Consider the following 8,656-nt stretch of genomic DNA (forward strand, 5'->3'; position numbering starts at 1 on the left):
TTCCTGCAAGGACGTAGGTTTGATTTGAATTTTGGTAGGGACACTATTGGTCTGGTGTCATTGGTGCTATGCAATATGCGTGCCCTTTTTTATGCTCGATGTGAGCATCCGTACTGATAAGAGGAATTCATTGTTAAAAGAGAAAAGCAACATTTTGCTCCATTAATAAAAATGTTATAAGCTCTACACTCATTAGATGCTGTTTATCAATGTTTGAAGTATCAGCGGCTCTAATGAATGTGGAATTAGGACTGTTTTCCACTTTGAAAACGGTTTCATTTGAACGACTAAGAGAGAAGGTAAATACAGTATTTTCTTTTGAAGATATAGAATTGTGCAGAGTTAAACCCCACTCAAATATTTGTACCTACTATTCTCTCTCTGTATCAAGCAAAATAATACATTCATTAAAATATTAACTTCACAATAAAAGTTGAACATCTGGGCTGTAGTTACTCTGTGTAGCCAATTTCATGTATTTTATCTGGGGCTGAAAAAAATGAATCATATTAATTGATTATTTCAATAAACGTCAACTAATTTAGTAAGTGATTCATCATTAACTGGAGTATAAAGACTTTAGAACATACAGTAATATAATTGTAAAATGTGCCTTTCCCCACAGAGCAACCCACTTAGATCAGTTATTATATCAAAATTGTAAAAATAAAAACAAAAAAATGAAAACAGTAATATCAACTAAATATCGGTAAAAAGGAAACCCTCACATTTTCTTTTTTAGTTGGCTGTGGCTAAGAATCAGAAATGTTGATGGCTTACAGCCTTTATTTGCCCATTTTTCCAGCAGTCTTCAGAACTCCTGGCTGACTCAGAATATTTCGTTTTATAAAAGAAAAAAAAAGGTTTTTGATTTTTAGTGCACATGATATTCATTTTTTTAATTGGGACTAGTTTTGTAGCCTAATATTAATTGTAGTAACCGCTGCATTCTAGTGTGAATAAATTTTCAATGTTGTGCTCCAAGCACACGCGGACTAGAAAACAGCCAATCAGAGAGAGAGAAGGCGGAACTTAAGGCATAACAACCAATGAGAGTTGAGTTTAACAGCGCAGCACAGTTCCATGCGCTGCTACATGAAAGGGACAGGAGAGACCAGACAGAGGAGCTGCGAGAGGAAAAGAAGCCACTGCTGCAACAACTACTGCTGTAAATTATAAACATGTTGCTCACATCCAATTATTGGTAGGGACAATTAGGTCGGTTCAAAATTTTGGTAGGGACATGTCCCTATGGTCCCTATGCAAACCTACGCCCATGGTTTCCTGACAGCAAATAGCCACGATGTGCTTTTCTTAACATGTTCTTGTTCCAGGCTTTGCATCAGCCCAGAAGGTGGTTCAGTTGACCTACTGCTCTCTCAACGAGAAACACCTCAGGATGGACTGCAAGTACGCACTTCCAGCTGAGTCACCAGAACCCTTCTGCAAATACACACAAGGAGAGAGGCTCCTTGACACAACCAACCCGGACGAAGAGCAGCACGCTCCTTACAAGACCAGAGCCAAAGCACGCATCTTTCCTGGCAACATCTGCCGTCTGTTGTTCAAGAACCTGCCCAAAGGCAAGTCCAACTTTACCTGCAACATCAGACTGGGCGAGTCAGCCGCAGCGACCAAAACCTCAGTGGTCGAGAAAAGTAAGCCGCTTGCCTTCACCTCTCATTGTTCTTTGCAGCTGCACCTCCGGTTATTGAAATATTTTCCTTTTTCCTAACTTTGCAGAGCTCCTGCTTCCCTGCTCAGCATGGAGTGTCCTGTTACAAGGCTGCGGTGGCCTACTCCTGACCTTGATGACTCTTCCCATGCTGCTGTGAGGCAGGCGCCATACAGCTGCATACGTTACACCTGCTTCCACAATCACTCAGTTGCTGATACTGGACTCTCCTCAAGTTGTGTGTATGCACAAAGTGCAATAAGTCAAATTGAATGTATGTATAATGAATGTTCGTTATGTCATAGGGTTGTAATCCCTGCATTATGTACACGCGATACTAACCTCAGCAACTGCTGCATACTCTTTGTACCTGACTATACTTTCACATGTAGAGGAGTATTGGGACTGATTAGGTCCTGAGAATCTACTGAGTGAGCTGCATGAATACGACCTATATCTGAAACCAGTTTTAGCTGCAGTTATTACCTTACCTTATTAACAAGATAATATTTATCTATATCTATGATGCATTTATAAGCTGGTTTCAACAGAAGTGTGACAGCTTCTTTAGCTATGCCATATCTCAGCAGAAAAGCTATGAATATATGCAACCCAGTGCTCCGCGATACTAAATTATTGCTGAGTTTTACCTCTTTTAAAAGGTAGGCGATCTATTTTTCTCCCAGCTGAATGAAATCTGTCCCATGTGTCTTTTCTTGGCTGAGAGCAGACCGGGCAACCTCTGGCCACACAGGTCATGTTCTTGCGTAGGCTGCTTTCGTTTTTGTGGATGAGGGTGAAAACACGGCTACAGAGAAGGCAGATGGAAATCAAATCTGAACTCAAGCTTCCTTTTTTTTTTTTTTTATGGAGAACAAAATTGCATGCATAAGCAATAATTTCTGTTTTTCTGTTTACTTCTAATGGTACTACAAGGAAAAACCAAAAGTAGGTTGTTGTTTTGCCTCACATTTGTGCCTGAGACGCTCATGTTGGGCTGAAGCTTGTTGAATGCAACCTTTGATGCTATGAGGTTAATTAGCTTTCACTTAAAATGAACTAATAATGTATAGTGTTTTTACTCATGTATATAGTTTAATAGGTTGTGTGTAGCAAAGGCACAATCATATAAATGCACTAAAAAGCACTATTGTACTAACTGTATATTAACATTAAACTGAAGTGAAAAAGAGGAATGACAGGCTCTGCTTTATAAAAGCAACCATCATTTAAACATTTCATCCTGAATAGTTAAAGTTTGTAGGATAGTTTTTTTTTGTTGTTGTTTATTTTTCAAATAGAATTTAAATGTTTGCAAAACAAGGAACTCTTGAAATAAAACATGAAACAGAGAAGTTCAGACACTGCTCGCATTATGAGAATACTTCCTGAATATGGAAATAAAAGTCCAAAAAGTTTATAAAATATATTAGTCCAAAAAATATATTAATCTTTTACTGAATTAGTATAATTTGGTATTTATTATTAGTATTTAGTATGCACATATCTATATTGATAAAATACTTTACAGTACAATATTTTATTTGTTTATCTTTTAACTCCTCACAATTAGGTTATTCTTATACACTTTTCTAAGGTCCACATTTGTGTGACCCTTTTTTTCCTAATATCTTTTTGCTGCTGTAAACACCAACATTTACCCAATAAAAGGATTTTCTATTCTATTCTATTCTATTCTATTCTATTCTATTCTATTCTATTCTATTCTATTCTATTCTATTCTATTCTATTCTATTCTATTCATCTTATTACACTGAAATAAGTATTGTCTTAAGACCCGCTTCTACTCTTTGGCTTTTAACAACTTTTAATTGTGTGGTCCTCTGTGTCCTTTTTATTCATTCATTCAACTCTTACTGATTGTGTGTTTCTGTTGGGGTTTTTGTTAGTTTTTTATATACAGCACATTGGAAATATTTTTAGTTGCTGAATGTGCTATGAAAATTAAGTGGATTGGTTGGATTGGATGATGTATTATTTTTTATTATTTTTATCTGTTTGGGGTTAGGAAGCCCTAATCAGTAATGACTAAATTTTTAGGCTTGAAATGACAGAGATTCACTGACAGCTAACAGCTGTCCTTTTTTACAGTTTTGCCAACATAAAGTAGTTTCTGTCCTATCATCACAAACGTAAACAAGCAGAATTTGCTAATAATTGTTTGTTTTTTCCAGAGACCCGCAGAACCTTGATAGGTAGATAGGTAGTTGTCTCTTTCTCCATAATTTTCAGATCATGCAGATTTTGTCTGTGTTTTCCTGTTCTTATATCTAAACTGAGTGGTATAAAAGCACACCTAAGCCTGAAGGTATATGCTGATAAATCACAATCAGAAAAACAACTTATAATAACTACCTATCTGAAGAAACATATAAACTAAGGGTCACCAATAAGTTTTAAAACATCTTTAAATCAACCCTTGTTAAACCCTGGAGAACCACCAAACCAGATTAGCGCCTTACAAGTGTTAGGATTTAGTTGCGGTTTGTTGACCCAAATGCAGAGGTAGGGAGGCTGAGGTGATTTTCTAGTGGGTTTAATGAGAGGTTAACTGAACACAGAGGCAGGAATCCAAAAATCCAAAAAGAAAACATGAAAAAGTCCAAACAAACCAGAAACCAGGAATCCAAAATCCAAAAATCCAAACATGAAAACAAAGTCGAAACAAACCAGAAACCATGGAGACACCCGGGGGGGGGGGGGGGGGGGGGGGGGGGGGAGGCTCAGAGAGACGGAGTTGGAGGAAGTAAGATGAGGAACCAGCACAGAAGAACAGAACAGAGAGAGTATTTAAGGGAGAAAGAAACAAAGGGAGGCCTAATGAGCAGATTGGGAGCAGGTGTGAACAGGAAAGAATCGGCAAAGGAGCTAGGGAAAAAGGAGAACACAAGAGGGCAGCAGAGGGCAACAAATAAAAAACCTGAGAACTGAAAATATCGTATTTTCATGACTATAAGGCGCATATAAACGTCTTTTTTTTCCCTCAAAATGTGCGGCGCGCCCTATAGTGCGGTGCGCCCTATGTGTGTTGTTACTGCGGACCTTTGAGACAACCATGAGAACGTTAAAGGGGGAAGTGTGGGCGTGGATTTTGTATAAAAGAACAGGTATGTGCTTTATGCAGAACTCCTCATCTCCTCATTGAGGAGATGATAAAAGAGTGGCTGAGGGAGGTGAATGTAAGGAGACCAGGTGTTTTTTTTTCCACTCATCACCATTGCTGTTAATCTGTGACTCAATGCTTGCCCATCTCACAGCTGATTCGAAAAACATGGTGAAACAAATGAACGCTGTGCTTGCTGTTATTGCAGGAGGTCTGACAAAGGAACTTCAACCGCTCGACATCTGTGTGAACCGGGCGTTCAAAGTAATACTGCTTTCACACCGGACGCAGCAGGAGTTTACATGCAAAGTCAATGGTTGACGCGCGTCAAGGCGCAGAAAAAGGTCCCGCAGTGCGTTTTGAGCAGCAGGCGCAGCACATCGGGAACGTTTAAGCATGTGACGCGCGTGATGCGCCGCAAACGCGCTGCTGCTCGAGATGGAAAAATTTAAGTTTTGCTGCTCGATGCGCCACATCAACCAATCAGAGAAGCTGATCTGGGAGCTGACAGCGAGACAGACACATCGCTGATGATACAGAGCGCTGTGATCGCTCCTCTGAAACAGTTTATTGACGCATAAATTAACTTAAAATGCAGAAATCTGCCTGCAGAATATGTTCGCTTTTATTATCCTGGTGCCTGCAGTTAAGATTATTTTGATAAAAAACACCTGCCAGCCGCCGCGGTGAACCGCGAGGAGGCGACCCGGCCAGAGGCTGCTGTTGAATTAAGTTTTCAGGTGGATTTTCCCACTTAAAAACATATTAAAACTACTTTATTCCCACTGATCACAGCAAATATAGCTGCATGGCAAAGAAAGGATAGAGTAGCTCCGCCCAACGTGCGTCAGACACACTTTTGCACCTCGCAGCCAGAGCAGCAAAACTGCTTCAGCCGTGCGTCAGAACTAACTGGTACAATCTTAACTGCAGGCACCAGGATAATAAAAGCGAACATACTCTGCAGGCAGATTTCTGCATTTTAAGTTAATTTATGCGTCAATAAACTGTTTCAGAGGAGTGATCACAGCGCTCTGAGTCATCAGAGCGATGTGTCTGTCTCACGGCCAGCTCCCAGGTTTGATTAATACTTTGTAATAAATACATGAATAAAGCACAAACATACTCAGTTTTACTCCCGCTCTATTTTTAAATACGCAGTAGAGGTATTTAGACGTAATAGAGGACATGTACCTGTATATAAAACCCGCGCCCTATAGTCCGGTGCGCCTTATGTGTGTGTTAAATACAGAAATGGCACACATAACTGAGACTGCGCCTTTTAGTACGGTGCGCCTTATGGTCGTGAAAATACGGTAAGCAGAAAACACAACAAATAAGAATGAAACCACTAAAACTAGAAAACAAGGGGCAAAGCAAAACTGAATACTCAAAAGAAAAAACATAACAAAACCAGAACTCTGACAACAAGGAGTTTTTGATCTGAGTCTTTTTTACTACCAGCAGTAAACTGTGGTCTTGTTTTACTTCTTTTTATTGAAAATTCTTTTAACTGGACATGAAAAAACATTTATCACAGGATCAGCTCAATCCAAATAAAACAAATCGATTAACACACTCACCATAACACAGGGCAACTCCCCATCAGTTGTGTCGGGATGTGATAACGAACTTCCGCTTTTACTTCTTCATCTGTTTAAAAAGTGGTGCGCTCTTTTCCTTCTTTGTGTTTTAATGGCAGCTGAGATCCATAAAGATCATTATAGCAAAATGCTACTGTAAAAGCCGTAAAAATAACAGTCTACACACAACATTTTCTCCCCCCATTCATGAAACGGTAAAATCTGAGACATTTCCGGGGACAGCTTTAGCCGGGGACAGGTGGTCCAAAATGAGGACTGGAATGCCGGGAAATCGGAGACGTCTGGTCACCCTGGCATGTGGTGTAAAACATCTAGGTAGCCTCAGCTTGAAGGAAACAAACAAAGCAACCTGAGTCAGAGTGCTGCTTAATCATTCATATATTTGAGAATTAATGTATAGAAAAGCTGTTGATCAGGTTTGAGCAGTATGGTATCTTGTATTTCCTCCTTTGCATCACACCTCTCAAACTGGATTCCATGATGTCTTAATCAGAATACGATCATGTTTCACTTTCCTAGGATAGGACAACCAGGAAAAGCACCGAAAACCTGTTCTTTTACATTTTACTACATTACATTCTTCCACTGGGATTTGCTGTGGTAGACCAAGACAAACTGGTTCATAACTTAAACTTAGACAAAGTTTATTGTCATATTTTATACACAGTGTTGTATATACCGCTTTCCGACAGTGAATGAGCAGCAGCTTAGCAGCGTGAAGAACATTTCCATCCATAAAGTGCAGCAGTGATCAAAATGTAAACAGTGTAGCAGAAACATGGTGGAAAAAGGCATTGATGTGGAAGGTTCAGAGCAGTGCAAAAATACACTAATAGCTCTGGTGCTAAAGGCAGTAAAAAACATTTGAGTTGAGTTCTATTTTATAGATTCATCGTGTAGTGCAAGTGCAACCTGCAGGTCCTGGCAGTAAAGCCTCTTCCCAGAGGGTAGCAGGGAGAACAATCCATGGTGGGGGGGTCATTGATGATGTTACAGGCTCGGGATGAAAAGTCTTTTATGGAGGGAAGAGGAGACCCAATGATCTTCTCTGCTGTTCTTACTTCTCTTACCACACCACACAGTGAGACAGCTGATCAGAACGCTCTCTATGGCGCTTCTGTAGAAGGTGGCGAAGAGGCGACCGGGTCATAGGCTGCTGTTGGATGGGATTCCTAGTGACAGGGCACCGCCGGTATGTGGGGGTCTAAGCGGCTCCAACAGCTAAATAATATTTGAATGCCGGATGGTAATCTGGATAAACTGACTGCAATGATGAAGATTTCAGGTGGAATTTCTCACTTAAAAACATATTAAAACTACTTTATTCCCACTGATCACAGCATATATAGCTGCAGGGCAAAGAAATTATAGGGTAGCTCCGCCCAGCGCGCATCAGACCCACTAATCCACCTGCGCGTAGGAACTAAACTTATAGGAGCTTATTATTTTTGTTAATAATTATTATAATAATATATTTTTGTTGTTGTTGTAATTGTGCATAATCTAGTTAAGTTTATTTTACTTTATTGTTTGACATATGTTATGAGATTATGTTTTTTGCTTATTTTGTCATGTTCCTCTGTTTTTGGTTAGTTATGATTAATTTAGGCAGATTATTTTCTTTATAAATAGGCAGTCAGTGGTTGGACCAGCATGCATCTGGGTGGGAATATAGTTTTTTTTTTTTTTTTACCAGCGCAAGAGAAACATGGAGGAAATGTTTGTCTTTTTTTGTTTGCTTGCCTGAGAAAAAAAAAACTGAGAAAACTAAAGGAGTTTACCTGGAACATTTTTTTCTTTTATATAAGTAAGATATAAGTATATGCAGGGGTTGATGTTAAGGATTTTTACCACTTGCCCAAAAGGGCAAGTGACTTTCACATTTCATTTGCCCAGAAACAATTTTTACTTGCCCAGTATAATATTTGATAAATATAGTTTCTAATATTCATTTTTGTATATATATATATATATATATATATATATATATATATATATATATATATATATATATATATATATATATATATATATATATATATATATATATATATATATATAATGAAACATGTTTGTTTTTTAAATGTTTTTTGTAATTCAGTATTTTTTAAGTTTACAGGTTCCTGGTGTGTATATGCATGCATCAGATAATGAACTCAAGCCTACATTACCGTGTTAACGTGCTTTTCAATCCTTCTTGCACATTCTTTTCAAACTAAACTTTGCTATAAACTGTTGTGTGCTTGGAAAAAT

Source organism: Cyprinodon tularosa, unplaced genomic scaffold (genome assembly GCF_016077235.1).
Source record: "Cyprinodon tularosa strain WSP-4 unplaced genomic scaffold, ASM1607723v1 ctg600, whole genome shotgun sequence".
In the NCBI taxonomy this organism is placed as follows: Eukaryota; Metazoa; Chordata; class Actinopteri; order Cyprinodontiformes; family Cyprinodontidae; genus Cyprinodon; species Cyprinodon tularosa.